Source organism: Phyllobates terribilis, unplaced genomic scaffold, assembly GCF_046119375.1.
Source record: "Phyllobates terribilis strain yellow unplaced genomic scaffold, ASM4611937v1 Scaffold_1__5_contigs__length_1240528914, whole genome shotgun sequence".
Classification (NCBI taxonomy): domain Eukaryota; kingdom Metazoa; phylum Chordata; class Amphibia; order Anura; family Dendrobatidae; genus Phyllobates; species Phyllobates terribilis.
This window is the reverse complement of record NW_027362761.1, coordinates 193,894,211-193,913,497: the sequence shown is the minus strand read 5'-3', so window position 1 is coordinate 193,913,497 and position 19,287 is coordinate 193,894,211.

Here is a 19,287-nt window from a genome sequence, read left to right as displayed (position 1 = left end):
ATGCTGACAGTAGGGAATTCTCAGAGCTCCTGTACTTTCATGAGAGAATTAGCAAAAATTGCTATGCTGTAATGTATTTTATTGGTAGTAATGTTACAACTCCAAACAGCAGGTGGTATAACAGTGACTAGTTATGTTACCTTGTTTTAATGATTTTTTTTTTCTTGCAAAAGTTTGCATCGCTGCTTAGTTAGATTGAGTATTTAGAAACTTTGGACACAAATTAAATAAATAGATTTAATAAATTCATTGTTTTTATGTTTTCAAACCTGGTAATCTTAGTTAACTTTTGTATAAATTACTTTAGTGCTCATTCACATAGCCACAATGCAGATTTGGACATAGTCATAATACAGCCTTAATGTATTAAATGAAATTAGAAGAATATGGATGTTTTATTTTCTTTAATATAGCATAGGACAGCAGCGCTTGCATTCTTACAGCTTCATGACATAGTCATCTTAAGGATCTGCATATACAAATCCCAAATGCTCCTTTATCTGCCATTAGAATATTTTGTGAAACTAATCTAACGTCTTCCCGCTGCGGCCAATTTTCGTATTTGCTCTTTCATTTTTTTCCTTCACTTCTTACAAGAGTTATAGCTTTTTCATTTTTTTGTCAACAAAGCTATATGAGGTCTTATTTTTTTATGGAATGAGTTGTAGTTTTACATAGCACCTTTCATTTTACAATATAATATTCTAAAAAATGGAAAAAAAAAATCTAAGTGCAGTGAAATGTGCAAATAAATCCACAATTCTGCCATTGCTTTGTTGTTTTGCTTTTACGGCATTTAGTGTGCAGTAAAAATGACCTGATGATTGTTGACGTCAAAATGTTTCTAGCAACACCAAACTAGCTTTTTATATTTTAATGGTTAAAAAATATTATGAACTTTGTATAAAAATAATTTAGTTTTGCTTTGTGTTGCCATTTTTGAGACCTGTAACTTTTTGATTTTTCTCAAGAAGAGCACATGAACTTTTTTTTTCTTAAAGTTTTGAATGGAAACTTGAGAAAAAAAACATGAGCCTATTGATCTTTGCATATTTAAGTCATTTTTATTTTATTTCTTTGTGGTATTTGTTGATGTTTTTGTGCCAAATTCTTTAAAAGTTGCACGTGGTTCATGAATTATGAGCAAAATAATACTATCCCTATTTTTTGCTGAAATGCTGCAAAATTTGAGCAACACTTATGAAAAATTGGATAAAAAAGGTGCAAATTCATTCATGAATCGGCACCCTTTATGCAGACATATAAAATCATTGCATGCAACACCACATGCAATATCATGGAAGCATTCTCCCAAAGCATTAGTCATAAGATTAGCCACTCTTTGGGTTGCCCTACAGAGCCAATACATATGACCTACATAGCCACATTACCATATAATGTAAGTCACTTTAAAGTTGTCCTTTGATTTTTTGTTTACTTGGATATGTATTTATGTGTTCCAGTGGCATCTTTATTTTCATCTTACTGTCTTAAGACTTGGCAAAGTGTGTCTTTTTTTCAACAGCAGATAATAGTCAATTGCAAAAATTACTTTTTGTATCCTTACGAACATGGAGAGAGATCATAAATGGTCTTTAATTGGAAATGAGAGAGATGAAGCAAAAACTGAAGTAGGGAAATCTATTGTGTGCATGAGTATACAGACACTTGACTTGCTGCAAGTACATCTCAAGTCTAATTATTTATATATTTCACTGTTGTGTTCAACCAGCATCATCTCATATCTATTCATTTCCAATGCACTTCCTCGACTAAAAGCACTTCCAGCTTCTATGCCCCTGACTTTTAATTGATGTGTATCTATGCCATTCCACATATGGCACACTCTTAGTGCATTCAAACTAAGAGGTCATGCGTATTCCATTTATCTCAATTTCAATAGAATATTCCAAGAAAAATCACATCATAGCTAAATATGGATTTTTGAAAATATAAAATAGAGATTATAATTATGTTACTTTTTCCATGTGTAGGATTTTTGCAAATTATTACTCTGCAACTGTACAAATCCTTAAGTTACTGCTAAATAGGTATTGTTTTGAGACTGAGTTTTTAAAGGTTTCAAATAAGTTAAGGTTTTTGTTTTTTACTTTTTTGTAACATTCTAATTTAATGTTTTGCTTTAGTTTGTATCAATCTGAACCTACCTTTACCACTTAGTGCCAACTTTACATTTTACATCAACTTCATACTATGTAGTCACCACTTATTCACACTGAGCCATTTAACAAACAGAACCTAAGATAAAAAAAAGGTACGTGGCTCCCTTTTGGGGCTATTAATTTTGTTTATATAGGTTTCTACAGGCAGGTGTCTTAACCATTTGGGCCCAGGACCTGCTCTGGACTTATCTATTTTTATGTCTGCCCACACATAGTAAGGTGAACTACAAGAGTTAGGTACCGTCCCGATTGGGTACACCTTGTAGTGGTGAGATGGCTTTCACACTTTTTTGATCAAAACAGTGTTATTTAATTACCCTATGTTATTTGCATGTACTATTACTGTATACAATGCTCAAAAAAATAAAGGGAACACTCAAATAACACATCCTAGATCTGAATGAATCAAATATTCTCATTGAATACTTTGTTCTGTACAAAGTTGAATGTGCTGACAACAAAATCACACAAAAATCATCAATGGAAATCAAATTTATTAACCAATGGAGGCCTGGATTTGGAGTCACTCCCAAAATTAAAGTGGAAAAACACACTACAGGCTGATCCAACTTTGATGTAATGTCCTTAAAACAAGTCAAAATGAGGCTCAGTATTGTGTGTGGCCTCCACGTGCCTGTATGACCTCCCTACAACGCCTGGGCATGCTCCTGATGAGGTTGCGGATGGTCTCCTGTGGGATCTCCTCCCAGACCTGGACTAAAGCATCCGCCAACTCCAGGACAGTCTGTGGTACAACGTGACGTTGGTGGATGGAGCGAGACATGATGTCCCAGATGTGCTCAATCGGATTCAGGTCTGGGGAACAGATGGGGCAGTCCATAGGTTGAAAGCCTTCATCATGTAGGAACTGCTGACACACTCCAGCCACATGAGGTCTGGCATTGTCCTGCATTACGAGGAACCCAGGGCCAAGCGCACCAGCATATGGTCTCACAAGGAGTCTGAGGATCTCATCTCGGCACCTAATGGCAGTCAGGCTACCTCTGGCGAGCACATGGAGGGCTGTGCGGCCCTCCAAAGAAATGCCACCCCACACCTTTACTGACCCACTGCCAAACCAGTCATGCTGAAGGATGCTACAGGCAGCAGATCGCTCTCCACGGCATCTCCAGACTCTGTCACGTCTATCACATGTGCTCAGTGTGAACCTGCTTTCACCTGTGAAGAGCACAGGGCGCCAGTGGCGACTTTGCCAATCCTGGTGTTCTGTGGCAAATGCCAAGCATCCTGCATGGTGTTGGGCTGTGAGCACAGCCCCCATCTGTGGTTGTAGAGTCCGTCTCATGCTACCACGAGTGTGAAAGCATAACCAAGATTCAAAAGTGACCAAAACATCAGCCAGAAAGCATTGGTACTGAGATGTGGTCTGTGGTCCCCACCTGCAGAATCACTCTTTTATTGAGGGTGTCTTGATAATTGCCAATAATTTCCATCTATTGTCTATTCCATTTGCACTACAGCATATGAAATTGATTGTCAATCAGTGCTGCTTCCTAAGTGGACAGTTTGATTTCACAGAAGTTTGATTTACTTGGAGTTATATTCTGTTGTTTAAGTGTTCCCTTTATTTTTTTGAGCAGTGTATTTACTTTCTACGGGGTATTTGCTCATTTTGTTTTTATCTTAGGTTCTATTCATCGGTAACTTATGTAAAGAGATATTCTACCTTTCTACAGAATCCAGTAGTTCATGCCTTGAAATCAGAGTCATACAGGTACAATAATATAATAATAATAATTTTTATTTATATAGCGCCAACATATTCCGCAGCACTTTACAATTAAGTAGGGACATATAGAGACAATATAAACAATACAATGTATCACATTTCAACAGTTACAGGAGGATTGAGGGCCCTGCTCGCAAGCTTACAATCTATTTGGAAATGGGGGGGACACAATAGGTAGAACATGGTCATCAGTCAGTATCTGTCTGTCTAAGGGCAGTTACCGTGTGGTATTTGGTGCATAGAGGATGTGGAGACAGATGAATAAGCAGGGGAAGATTAAGATTAACACTTAGGAGGGAACAGGGAAGAGTTAGGTTGGTGAGTTGAGGTGATAGGCTTGTCTAAACAGATGTGTTTTTAAAGCACTTTTGAAGACATGGGGGCTAGATATCAGTCGGATCGTTTGGGACAGTACATTCCAGAAAACTGGCGCGGCACGAGAGTCTTGGAGACAGAGGTGTGAGGTTCGGATTAAGGAGGATGTTAGTCTTAGATCAGTTGCAGAATGGAGAGCACAGGAGGGGCGATACGCAGAAATGAGGGATGAGATATAGGGCAGTGCAGAACTGTGGAGAGCTTTGTGGGTGAGAGAAATGAGTTTGTATTGTATTCTGTGGTGAATGGGTAACCAGTGCAATGACTGGCACAGGGTAGAGGTGTCGGTGAAGCGGCCTGATAGAAATACGACCCTGTCTGCTGCATTCAGAATGGATTGGAGAGGAGAGAGTTTGTTTAGAGGGAGACCGATTAGAAGAGAGTTGCAGTAGTCCAGACGAGAGTGAATAAGAGCGACAGTAAGAGTTTTTGCAAACGTGAGAAAAGGTCGAATTCTGTAGATGTTTTTAAGGTGGAGGTGACATGAGCGAGTGGGTGATTGTATATGGGGAATAAAGGAAAGTTGTGCGTCAAATATGACGCCAAGACAGTGAGCTTGCTGCTTGGGAGTTATGGTGGCGCTACCCAAGGAAATTGAAAAGTCAGGTATAGGTAGGTTAGTAGAGGGAGGAAAAATAAGGAGTTCAGTTTTGAAGAGTTTCAGTTTCAGATAGAGGGAGGACATGATATTAGAGACAGCGGACAAATAACTGGTATTTTGTATTAGAGTGGGGGTGATGGCCTATCATTTGTATGAGCTTCATATTATGGCTGTTTACAACATGATGGTCATACATCAATGAGTATCATTTTTGTTTCTTCTTTTTTAGATGTTTTGTTATATTCCATCATGCAATACATTCAGATATTAATGATATATACTAAGAAATCCTGGTCAACCTTTTTAAAGAGAACCTGTTTCCTGATAAATACTACCCAAACTGTGGGTAGCACATATCAGTGCTTAGCTACTTAATTGCAGTCAGGTATATTTTTTTCGGAAATGCTCAGGAGGCATTTCTGAGAGAGTATACTTTAACCCCTTCACGACATCTGCCATACATGTAAGGCACGTCATTAGCGGGTGTATGCAGAGAGCTCACGGGGTGAGCCCACCAGATACCTAGGAGATCATGGATGTGTATTACAACCAGGACCTGCCTCTAACAATTGCGGGTGGAGAGGAGCCTACAATTTTTAACCTGTTAAATGCCACTGTCAACCTCTGACAGTGACATTTAACACTCACTTGCATGGGGGCGTGTCATTCCATGAACCTATCGGTGCGCCCGTGATGTGATTGCGGGTCGCCAGTAGTTTGCTATGAGAGCAGGGGGTCTATTGAACGACTCCATGCTTGTTATTAATGAGCTCCTTTTAAACCTAACCTGTGGCTGGGCTTCAACGGAAACTGTGATTTTTACTTTATGCAGTAATGCTATGGCATTGCTGTACATAGCACAAGTGATTGAACGATCGCAGCTTTAAGTCCCCTAAGGGGATTATTAAAAGCAGTGAATAGTAAAAGAAAAAGTGTTTAAAAAAAATGGAAAAAAAACAAAAACATAAAAGTTCAAATCTCCCCCATTAAAAATAAAGATATATTTAAAAACAATAATTCACATATGTGGATTCAACGCATTTAGAAAAGTCCAATCTATTAACCCCTTCGCAACCTTGGGTTTTGTCATTTTTGCTTTTTCGTTTTTTGCTCCCCTTGTTCCCAGAGCCATAGCGTTTTTATTTTTTCGACAATATGGCCGTCTGAGGGCTTATTTTTTGCGGGACAAGTTGTACTTTTCAACAACATTACTAGTTTTACCATATCATGTACGGGAAAACGAGAAAAAAATTCCAAGTGCGGTAAAATTGCAAAAAAAAAGTGCAATACCACAGTTTTTTTTTATTTATTTTTTTTACCACATTCACTGAATGCTAAAACTGACCTGCCATTCTTATTCTGCAGGTCATTACGAGTTCGTAGACACCAAACATGTATAGGTTGTTTTGTATTTAAGTGGTGAAAAAAAATTCCAAAATTTGGTAAAAAAAACTAAAAAAAAATTGCGCCATTTTCCAAGACCTGTAGCGTCTCCATTTTTTGTGATCTGGGGCTGGGTGAGGGCTTATTTTTTGAGCACCGGGCTGACATTTTTATTGATAACATTCTGGGGTAGATCCGATGTTTTGATCGCCCGTTATTGCATTTTATTGCAATTTTGCGGCGACCAAAAAACGTAATTCTGGTGTTTAGAATTTTTTTCTCATTACACCGTTTACCGATCAGAATAATTCTTGTTTTATATTGATAGATGGGGCGATTCTGAACGCGGCGATACCAAATATGTCTATGTAGGGTTTTTTTTTTTATATTTTATTTTGAATGGGGCGAAAGGGGGGTGATTTAAACTTTTATATATTTTTTTTTTATATTTTTAAAAACTTATTTTTTCACTTACTGCATGCTTCAATAGTCTCCATAGGAGACTAGAAGCAGCAGTTGTCTGATCGTTTCTGCTACATACAGGAGACGAGCAGATCCCCTGCATGCAGCAGAAATGGTCCTGTGCTATGAGCGCCGACCACTAGGTGGCGCTCATAGCGACCAGATCATGACAACCACAGGCGTCTGCTGCAGACCCTGGGTTGTCATGCCCACACATCGGTGACCCGCGATCACGTGACGGGGTCGCCGATGGGCGGGGCTTATGACGCTCAACCCGGAAGCGAGCGTTAAATGCCGCTGTCGGAGATTGACAGCGGCATTTAACATGTTAACAGCCGCGGGTGGATCGCGATTCCACCCGCGGCTGTTGCGGGCACATGTCAGCTGTAAGAATCAGCTGACATGTGCTCGGTTCAGTGAGGGCTCAGCGCAGCAGCCCTCACTGAACGGGGGGGTACGCAAATGTGCGTATTAATACGGCAAGGGTTGGAAAGGGATTAAAATATAAAAATAATATACTCAATCGGTAAACACCGTAAATGAAAAAAAATCAAGAAAGGCAAAATTTGTTTTTTTTGGTCACTGAAATTTCACAAAAGGTTTGTGGATAAAGGAAATGCTATAGCCGATGTTTATATGAGATACAGAAAGTATTATTTCCATTCTACAAACAATGATAAATTAAAATGTAGAGCGATACACCTTAGCCAGCATACTATAGACATGTGGGTGAAATCTTACTGTACTTCATTCGATTAATACTTAAAAGTGTCTTTTCCAAATAACATTAAGAAAGTCATTATAAATCGTCAGGCCCAAGGATATTATCTTCTTTATCCAATGGTAGTGAAAATTAAATCACATCTAGATAATATGACTGGAAGTATTGCGAGAAATAAAATGATCTATTTGATCTATTAAAATGTATTTAAAATTGATAACTTTTCAGATTATATTAATGTAGTTATAAATATTTAAAATAATAGATTTAAATATTTAATTTAAACTTGACATATATTATGAGGCTGACAATTTATTGGAATAAATACATCATTTTTTTTTTAATCTCGAGATTTTGAGACTATAAGAGAGTTTACCTGCTTTATATGGTCACTGTTTCAATAAATGTAGGCTGATGTTATGGCTTATGCAATGACTGCTACACTTTTAAAGTTTATTTTTATTTGACCAAAATTACTTTATCAGCACAAAAGTAAATTCAAACTGTTGGTCACTAGATGTCTTAACTCCATATAACTTCTTTTCCATTGTAAGTGCAATTGGTCTCTAGCAACAGAATCATGGAGACAAATTACAGAAGTGGGGCTGACCATGTCACCAGTTTTCTAAGTAAATACATTTCTAAAGGTGCTTTTGACTTGAAATTCTCATTAGATGTTGGAACAACCCATTCAATTTACACAAAGAAAGCAAACTATAGATGTCCGTAAATTAATTGTAATATTGAGAAATGACACAGGGAAAAGTAGTCACCACAAAATTTACAGACATTGAATTAACCCCTTCACACCCGAGCCTGTTTTAACCTTCATGACCAGGCCAAATTTTACAATTCTGACAAGTGTCACTTTATGTGGTAATGACTCTAGAAAGCTTGAAAAGATCCCTGTGATTCTGAGATTATTTTTTCATGACACATTGTACTTCATTGTACTTTTAATTCATATGCCATTAAACCAGTCTACTTTACATCAGCACAATTTTTTAAATATTTTTCCAACAAAATTTACAAAACCATTTTTTTAGGGATCACATCACATTTGAAATGCCTTTGGGGACCTATATGACAGAAAATACCCAAAAGTGACACCATTCTAAAAACTGCACCCCTCAAGGTCCTCAAAACCATGTTTAAGAAGTTTGTTATCTCTTCATGATCTTCACAGGAATTAAAGCAATGTGAAAAGAAAAAATAAGCATTTTACCTTTTTTCACAAAAATTTTACTTTAGACCCAAATTTTTATTTTCACAAGGGTAACAAAGGAAAATGGACCCAAAATTTGTTGTGCATTTTTTCCTGAGTATGATGATATCCCACATGTGGGGGGAAAATTACTGTTTGGGTGCACTGCAGGGCTCAGAAGGGAAGGAGAACCGTTTGACTTTTTGAATGCAAAAATGGCTGGAATAGATAGGGAACGCCATGTCGGGTTTGCAGAGTCCCTGATGTGCCTAAACAGTGGCAACCCCCCACAAGTGACCCCATTTTAGAAACTAAACCCCTCAATGAATTTATCTAAATATGTGGTGAGTACCTTGATCCTCAAGGTGCTTCACAGAATTTTATAACATAGCTGTGAAAATAAAAAATCTAATTTTTCACTAAAAGAATCTTATTTTAGCCTCAATTTTTTTATTTTCACAAGAGTAAGCGAAGAACATCTACAACTAAATTTGTTGTGCAAGCTCTCCTTAGTACACCGATACCTCATATGTAAGGGAAAACTACTCTTTGGGCGGACAGCAGGGCTCAGAAAGGAAGGAGTGACATTTTTGAACGCAGACTTTGATGGAATGGTCTGTGGGTTTCGTGTCGCGTTTGGAGAGCCCATGTTGTGCCTAACCCCCCCTACATTTTGTAAACTAGACCCCTCAAGGAATTTATCTATATGTGTGGTGAGCACCTTGAACCCACAGGTGCTTCACAAAATTGTACGACTTTGAACTGTGAAAATGAAAAAATTTATTTTTCTCACAAAAATGTTTTAGCCCCAATTTTTTTCATATTCACAAGAATAGCAGGAGAAAATGGACCACAAAATTTGTTGTTCAATTTCTTCTGAGTACACCGATACCCCATATGTGGTCAGAAAGCTACTTTTGAGGCACAGTGCAATGCTCAGAATGGATGAAGCGCCATATTACAGTTCAGATTTTGCTGGACTGGTTTGAGGGTGCCATGTCACATTGGCAGAGCCCCTGAGGTGCAAGAAACCCACCCATAAGAGATCTCACTTTACAAGCTGCACCCCCACAATAAATTAATCTAGGGGTGCAGTGAGCCTGTTGACGATACATGTGCCTCAAATAATTTTATACTATTGGGTGGTGAAGAAAGAACAATTCTATTTTTACCAATAAAATGTTGTTTTAACCCCAAAGTTTTAAATTTTTGTAAGGCTCATAGGAAAAAATGAACTTCCCAGTTTCTTGGGCAATTTCCTCTGAGTGTGTCAATACCCTTCATGCAATCGGTAACTACTTTTCGGGCACAGTGCAAAGCTCAGAAAAGAAGGAGGCCATATTATAGTGCAGATTTTACTGTTATGGTTTGCGGCTGCCATGATCCTCTGAGAGAGCCCCTGAGGTGCCAAAACAGCAGAACTTCCCATAAATGACACCTTTTTACAAACTACACCTCTCAATTAATTCATCTATGGATGCAGTGATCATATTGACACCACAAGTGTGTCACAGAATTTTATACCACTGGGCAGTAAAGAAAAAATAATTACATTTTTACCACAAATATGTTGTTTTAGTCCCAGATTTTACATTTTCATATGGGGAAATGGATAAAAATGGCACCAAAATTTGTCACCCTGCTGAATGTAGAAATACCCCATGTGTTGCTGTACAGTACTGCTTAGCCACACAGCGAGACTCAGGATGTATGGAGCGTTATTTTCCTTCTTCAGCACAGATTTTGCTAAAATAGTTTGCGGACTCCACATACAGAGCCCCTAGGTGCTAGAAGAGCAGAATCCCCCTTCAAGTGACCCCATTTTGGAAATTATACCCTTTTGGGAATTTATCTACAGGTGTAGTCATGATTTGACTCCATGGGTGTTTTACAGAAACAAGCAGCAGTGGATATTGCTAAGTGAAAATTGCAAACTTGCTATTGTACTGCCTGTACATTGTAGTGCCAAGTACCTTGTAGTGCCCAGTACCTTGTTGTGCGAGAATGTTGTAATGCCCAGTATATTGTAGTGCCCAGTATGTTGTAGCGCCCAGCTCGTGCTTCTGGTGACATTCACCTGTAAATTATGCGGGCCCTCATCGCTACAGAAATGCCAAAAATGTGGACGCTAAATGAGGTTTTTGCACACTGTTGGGCTCAGAAGGGAGAGAGGCATTAGGACTTGTGCCTGCAGAATTGGCTGAATTTCTTTTGGGGTGCGAGGAGACTTAGTGCTTTTCCAGAGCCTTTGTGCTACTAGTAAAGTGGAAGCCTCCTATATTTCCGTTATCAGATAATGGACCTGAGTGGAGACTTGCATTTTTTGTGAATTGAGTTGAAGCTTTTATTGGGAAAATTTTACATAACATTTGGGATCACATTTATCCTGCGCTCTACGCTGAGCACTTACAACGGGGTTTCCATCTAAATCTGCGAATGACGTAATTCAGGTGACATGCTCAATTCATTCACTATAAGGCAACACAGTTACTCTGGAGTCTGTATGGCGTCTGTTCAGCTGTGTCTTTTCAGAAGTGCATTTTTTTACTTTGAGATTTTTAAAAAAATATTTTTACAATTTTTTTTAACTTTTTTTTTTACTTTTTTACTTAGTCCCTCTATGGAACTTTCACTTTCAGCATTCTGATCGATGTCATAAAGCACTGCAATGCATGAGCATTGCAATGCTTCATAACTGTCAGTGCTGCACTGACACAAGCCCTTTAGACCATGCCCTGTACATAGTCTAAGTGGCTTGCTATATCCTCATGACCTGAATGTTGTTATGATGTCCTCGGGTCACCATGGTAACGATTAGGTCCTCGCGATGACGTCTCTCTGCCTTCCAAATACTGTGATAAATATCGATCGCAGAATTTAGAGAGTTAAACTGTCAAGGGTGGTGTGAGCCCCGTTCCTGGCAGTAAGAGCCAGGCATCAGCTATCATGTTAGCAGAATACCCGGCGGCAATCGCACAGGAAGTCCTTCCCTTATAGATACGTCAAATGTAGTGAAGGGGTCAATACTTCGTACAAAAGCCTTTGTTGGTGATGACAGCTTCAAGATGCCTCCTGTATGGATAAACTAGTTGCATGCATTGCTCAGGTGTGATTTTGGCCCATTCTTCCCCACAAACACTCTTTAAATCCTGAAGGTTTTGTGGGCTCCTTCTATGAACTCTGAGCTTTAGTTCCTTCCATAAATTTTCTATTGGATTCAGGTCAGGTGATTGGCTATGCCAATTTAGCAGCTTTATTTTCTATCTCTGAAACCAATTGAAAGTTTCCTTGGCTGTGTGTTTGGGATCATTGTCTTGCTGAAATGTCAAATGTCCACCCTTTTCATCTTCAATGTCTTGATAGATGGTAGCAGATTTTTATCAAGAATGTCTTGGTACATTTGTCCATTCATCTTTCCTTCAAGTATATGAAGTTTGCTATTGCCGTATGCTGAAAAACAGGCCCACACTATGATGTTCCCACCTCTAAATTTCACTGTTGGTTTGTTATTTTTGGGGTGATATGCAGTGCCTTTTGGCTTCGAAACATGGTGTTTATTATGCCATCCAAAGAGTTCAATTTGTTTGCATTTGACCAGACTATATTCTCCCAGTATTTCACAGGCTTGTCTAAATGTTGTTGAGCAAATTTTAAACGCCCTTGAACATACATTTTGTTCAGCGATGGAATCTTGCATGGTGAGAGCGTGCATACAGGCCATGGAGGTTGAGTGCAGTAATTATAGTTTTCTTTGAAAAAATTGTACTTGGTAATTCCAAGTCTTTCTGTAGCTTTCTTTGTTTTTTGTGAGTTAAATGGGTTGTTTCTGACTTGAGGTAAGAATTTCATGTTGATATCACATTTAGAAATATATTTACTTAGAAAATTGGTGACGTGTTCAATACTTACTACTTACTAATTACTCCCTGTATATACAGCCTACTAGAATGATGGGCTTAAAGATGCTGGCTGTATTTTATATGGGGAAAACCTGGTGTCAGGTTCCCTTTAAATAGTCCAAAAGAATATGCTAATTAATTCCTTAATCATTGCCTACTGATTCAATAGTGTTTTCAGTCTTTTGTCTTTCTGATATAGAGCCCTGATTCACCTGTAGCGTGTGGTATATAGTGTGGTAACAATTCATTTTACTAATTTATTTATTTTTTATCATTTATATCATTCATTTTTTCAAGAATGATATTTTTGATTGTTTAGTATCTATAAATGTATTATGTGGCATACCAGGTAGTGCTATATTTAACAGCTTTCTCTCTTGTTTTGTAATTTAATCTAGAGTTTCTCTTACTATAAACATATGCAGCAATTAGTCAGAAAGAATATGTGTTTTAATGTTTGGAGAGAAGCTCCATATCAGAGAATATACTATGACTAGAGGTGCATTTACACTGAAAGATTGTCATGAACGAGCATGCTTGTTACATGATAATCTTGCAGTTTAAACAGACTGCTGATCACTCAATGAACGACCAAAATGTGCTGCACAAAAGATTATCATTCTCGGCAGCGCATCTTGTGTAAACAAGACTGCAGCTACGGAAAACAATAGCAGCCTATGTGCAGTGAACAATGTATTTCAGATCATTCAGTGCCCATCAGTAACCATGGTCTGCCTGAGTAAACAGACTATTTAACGACTGCTGTTCAGTAAATATTTACTAATTGGCAGTTGTTTAACCCCATAGCGCTCAATGATGGACACTGCACGGCATGAGCGGGTGTAAGTTACCGCTCCTTGCTGTGCAGTGTCCGTCATGGCTTTAAACTGTCACAGTGTGTAAACACGCTGAGCCAGTTCAGTGCAGACAGCTGTCCGTGACAGCTGAGCGGCACGAAAAGGGGTGCAGGGGGTGATCTGACCGATCACAGCATGATGGAGCAGGAGACGCTGAAATTTCAGCGTCTGCTGCTCTATCAGTGCCGGAGCTCAGCGCTGCCAGTGGCTGAGCTGCGGCACTAAACAGCGGTGTCAGCGCCGCCCCTGGCTGTTAACCCTCTAAATACTGTGATCGAGCGTGATCGCAGCGTTCAGGAGACAGGCAGAGGGCTGGGAGTGCATTGCAGAGTGCCCCCTGCTAGTGCATTGCAATACATTATATCTAAGAAAAAAATGAAAGTCCCATAGTGGGACTAAGTAAAAAAGTAAAAAAAAAAAAAATTGTAAAAATCTAAAAAAAAATGTAAAAAAATATATATATTACACTAATAAATACAGATTTATAGGTAAAAAAATAAAAATAAACAAAAGAGTACACATATTTGGTATCGCCGCGTCCGGAACGACCCAATCCATAAACACTAGTTAACCCTTTCAGTGAACAGCGTAAAAAACATGAGAAACTATGACTTTTCATCATACTGCTGGAAAAAAGAGGAATAAAACGCGATCAAAAAGATGGATGAAAATAAAAATGGTACTTCTGAAAACTTCATCTTGTCCCGCAAAAATCAAGCTGCCATACAGCTCCATCATGCAAAAAATTAAAAAGTTAAAGCGCTCAGAATAAATTGATGCAAAGATAATTATTTTTTCTCTAAAAGTTTTATTATATAAAAGCGCAAAAACATAAAAAAATTACATAAATGTGGTACCGCTGTAAACGTACTGACTAGAGATGAGCGTTGTTCTACTCGAACTGTTCGCCAATCTCAAATTCGAGCTGTTTTGGGCGGTGTTCGAGCCGTTCGGCGAACACGAACAATTTGAGAAAAATTCGGCTGTTCGAGGTTATGTTCGATAACTGTTCGTGCACCAAAATCATAACTGGATTTTTTCTCAGTAATGATGAAAATTAATGTTAATACGCAGTTTGAGTGTACAGCGGGGTGGGGGGAGGGGCAGGGGATGGATCTCTGCAGGAACAATGAAGATCTCCATTTTTTTTTCTCTTTCCCGCATTTGCAGTGGGGAGGTGCAATCTGTCAGCCTATCAGCAGCGCACACACGGAGCGAAGTGCTTTTTTTCACACAAGCAAGGGCATGTGTGATTGGCAGTGTATGTCACATGTCCTTGCCCTATAAGACCAAGCCATTTTCCCCGTCGCCACCATTTTCTCACTGCTGCAGCTGCGTGTTAGACGGCACCGCTGTTGCTGTGTGCGCTATACCTTGTTAATTTCAAGCCAATTTTCGCACAAATATACAGATAGCTTGGGAGTAGGGAATAGTTGTGATTGCAGTCCTTTTAAGGACTAGGTTACAGCATTTCCTACGACTTTTATCAGGGAGGTCTGTGCTCTTAAATAGATAGGTTGTGGGAGTAAAGACTAATTGTAATTGGAGTCCTTTTCAGGACTAGGTTACATGAGTTCCTATCAGTTTTTGCCAGGCAGGTCTGTGCCAGTGCTGTGCAAGTTTTTTTCACAGCATTTGGCTGAATCTAGCAAAGCTAATCCTTTTTGGCCTATTGCAGAGTGTGTTAGTCAGTGGAGTAGCCTATCTGTGTTGCAAGATATAACACCTGTGTATAGAATACCAATTTTTTTACTGCACCTAGTGAAGTAAAATCTTTTGGGCATAGCATCATTCTATTAGTCCATCTATACTGACCTCCATCAGGTTGCAAACTGAATATAATTTTTTTCTGCATCTAGCTCTGAAAAAATATTTGGGCTTCTAGCGGTGTGTGGGACTTGGTCTATTAGTCCATCTATACTGACCTCCATCAGGTTGCAAATTAAAAATAATTTTTTTCTGCATCTAGCGCTGAAAAAATATTTGGGCTTCTAGCAGTGTGTGGGACTTGGTCTATTAGTCCATCTATACTGACCTCCATCAGGTTGCAAATTAAAAATAATTTTTTTCTGCATCTAGCTCTGAAAAAATATTTGGGCTTCTAGCGGTGTGTGGGACTTGGTCTATTAGTCCATCTATACTGACCTCCATCAGGTTGCAAATTAAAAATAATTTTTATCTGCATCTACAGTACCTCTGAAAAAATATTTGGGCTTCTAGCAGTGTGTGGGACTATTTGTATTAGTCCATCTATACTGACCTCCATCAGGTTGCAAATTCAAAATAATTTTTTTCTGCATCTAACCCAGCCAATAGTTTTGGCCTAATACCACAGTTTGGCCACTCAGCTCTGCTCGGTTACCATCCATTGATTTTTTGTGCAAACAACTCCAGAGTTGTGAATTAGTTAACCACCAAAATGAGTGGAAAAAGGCCTGCTGCTGGTGGAAAGGGGAATAGGCGTGTTGGGAAGGGGAAAAAAGGTTGTGTCCGTGGGGTAGGTGTTAAAGCAACAGTAACATCTACAGAAGAAAGACCATCTTCCAGCCAAACTAAAATGTCTACTTCTTTTAGCGGACAATGTGATAAGATCCCTTTCTTACGGCCACGCCAATCGCTACAAATTCCAGATGAGGCACAAAAACAGCAGGTGCTTCAACGGATATCAAGTGCTCCTTTAAGTGGGCTCTCCTCCACATCAACTTCAACATCACAAATACTCCAGTCCTCAAAGGTGTCACCCAAATCGCACTTGCTTCCTCACAGCTCCCAAATCTCCAGCTGCCCGTCTGAGTATGAGGTAGAACAGATGGTTGAGTCTGCAGAGCTGTTTACTCATACTATAGCCTGGGAATCAGAGGTCGACTCCAGCGCTTCTGTGAATCCAGACGAGGAAATGATCTGCACTGATGCCCAGAATCTTTATGAGTCGGATCCAGGACCAGACGCAGAAGGTTCTGACCATAATGTAGACCCTCATTCCCAAACTGTAACTCCTGTTGGTGGAGACAATGAGGAAGACGATGATAAGACTCAAATACCTGATTGGAGCGACAACTTTAGTTTTTTGTCAGGGCAGGAACAGGTTGGCTCTGAGGACGACGGGTGTGATAACGCACAGGGTGATGATGATGAGGTCGGAGATCCCACTTACTGTCAACCCACAGTCAGCCAAGAGATGAGGTCAGCAGAGGAGGTGGAGGAAGATGCTAGTGACGACGAGGTCAGGTTGCGCCTTCCTGGACAGAGACGTAGTACTGGAAGCACGTCAACAACTGCATCCTCAAACACAACTCTGCCTCTCACCACAAGTCGTGGTGGCTCTTCAGGTCGCATGGGTGCTAAGCCTTGCGTAGCCTGGGCATTTTTTCAGATCGATAAAGATGACCCAACTCGTGTTATCTGTAACATTTGTCAGCAAAAGCTAAGTAGAGGCCAAAAAATACATAGTTTGAGTACTTCATGCATGAACCGGCACATGGACATGAAGCATAAGTTGCAGTGGGAAGCTCAGTGTGCTACAATGCGGCCTAGCCGGCCGGGCCAATCACCGTCTGCCATATCTTGTGCATCCGCGGCCTCTTCATCCTCTGTGACTGGGGGGACAGCAGTCACACCTGTTTTGGGGCGCAGACCTGCCACCTCTTTACCCGCAACAGCCAGCGTGATTGGCAGGTCATCATTTTCTTTGGAGGTGGTAACACCAGCTGGTGTTGAGCGCTGTCCGACATCGATAGCACCACCTTTGGATCAAGGCAACCTAACATGTCCGCCTGCATCTTCCTCACAGACCGGCAGTTTGCCGGGGACACCCTTATCAACCCCGTCTAAGCACAATAGCCAGCCCTCGGTCCCTCAGATGTGGACAAGTAAAAGACCATTTCCTCCTAGCCATGAGAAAGCTAAGAGGTTGAATTTCACCATCTGCAAGCTCTTGGCTACAGAAATGCTGCCTTTCCGCCTGGTGGACACAGAGGATTTTCGAGACCTTATGTCCGTCGCAGTGCCCCAGTACCAGATGCCCAGTCGGCACTACTTCTCAAAGAAAGGTGTGCCTGCGCTCCACCAGCATGTCGCACACAACATCACCGCTTCTTTGAGAAACTCTGTGTGTGACAGGGTGCATTTCACCACAGACACTTGGACGAGTAGGCATGGACAGGGGCGTTACATGTCGCTGACTGGGCACTGGGTAACTATGGTGACAGCAGGACAAGGGGCTGCTGTCCAAGTCTTGCCGTCCCCCACGAGTTGTGCGTCAATCCTCTTTATGTCAAAGTTCCTCCACTGCTTCTGCCTCCTCAACCTCCTCTCAGTCTTCCACCTGCACCCAAAGCCTGTCTGGTCATGCCACAAGCTTTCTAACTGCGCAGAAGGGATCCTGCACACCTCCTTACTATGCTGGCAGTAGGGCTCAACGTCATCAGGCGGTTTTTACATTGAAATGTCTGGGAAATGTGAGTCACACAGCTGAGGAGTTGTGGTCAGCTCTGGAGAACCAATTTCATGAATGGTTGTCTCCACTGGACCTGAAACCAGGGAAGGCCGTGTGCGACAATGCTGCAAACCTGGGTGCGGCCCTTCGCCGGGGCAATGTCACACACGTGCCTTGTATGGCTCACGTGTTGAACCTGGTTGTCCAGCAATTTTTAGCCCACTATCCCAGACTAGATGGCCTTCTGCAGAGGGCACGGTCGCTGTGTGCCCACTTCCGCCGTTCGCATCCCGCAGCTCAGCGACTTACATCTCTACAGAAGTCGTTGGGCCTGCCACTTCACCGGCTAAAATGCGATGTGCCTACCCGGTGGAATTCAACTCTGCACATGTTGCAGCGACTGTGGCAGCACCGACAAGCCCTGGTGCAATACGTTCTGACGTATAGCCTGGGCCAACGAGATTCAGAGGTGGGGCAAATCACGCTGGAGGAGTGGTCTCAGATCAGGGACCTATGCACCCTTCTGCACAGTTTTGAAATGGCGACGAAGATGTTTAGTGCTGACGATGCCATTATCAGCATGACTATTCCGGTGATTTACATGCTGGAGCACATGTTAAACAGAATTCGGAGTCAGGTGGTGGCACAAGAGGAGGTGGAGGAAGTAGAGGAGGAGGAGTTGTATGCGGAAGGGCTAACATCTGCAAACTAGTGAGGAAGGTGCAGGAGCCCAGGAAGAAGTGGAGGACGAACTGATGGAAGACTCATCAGATGAGGGAGACCTTGATCACATTTCTGTTGTGCGAGGTTGGGGGGAGAGGACAGAGGAAGGAAGCATGATTGTTACCTCGGCACCAACACAACAGGGACTTGGTGCTCCTGGATTCGCAACACACATGAGTGCCTTCTTGCTGCACTACCTGCAACATGACCCTCGAATTGTGAGAATTAGAAATAATCCTGACTACTGGGTTGCCACACTGTTAGATCCCCGGTACAAAAGTAAATTTGCAGAAATTATTCCTGCCATAGAAAGGGATGCACGCATGCAGGAGTATCAGCAGAGACTGTTGCAGAATCTTACATGTGCTTTTCCACAAAATACCAGTGGTGCACGTAGTGAATCTCACAGTTCCAACTTGCCAACCGTGGGACCGTCAAGTGTTCAGCACTCAAACCGTAACAGAACCACAGTATCTGCTGGTAACATCAATTTTGCGGAATCATTTCACCACTTTTTTAGCCCATCCTTTGCAAGGCCACAGGAGACAAGAAGTCTGACACATAGTCAACGCCTAGAGACGATGGTACAGGAGTATCTCCAAGTAAACATTGAAGCCACGACTGTGTCACTGGACCCTTGCTCTTTTTGGGCTTCCAATCTGGATAAATGGCCGGAGCTAGCCACTTACGCCTT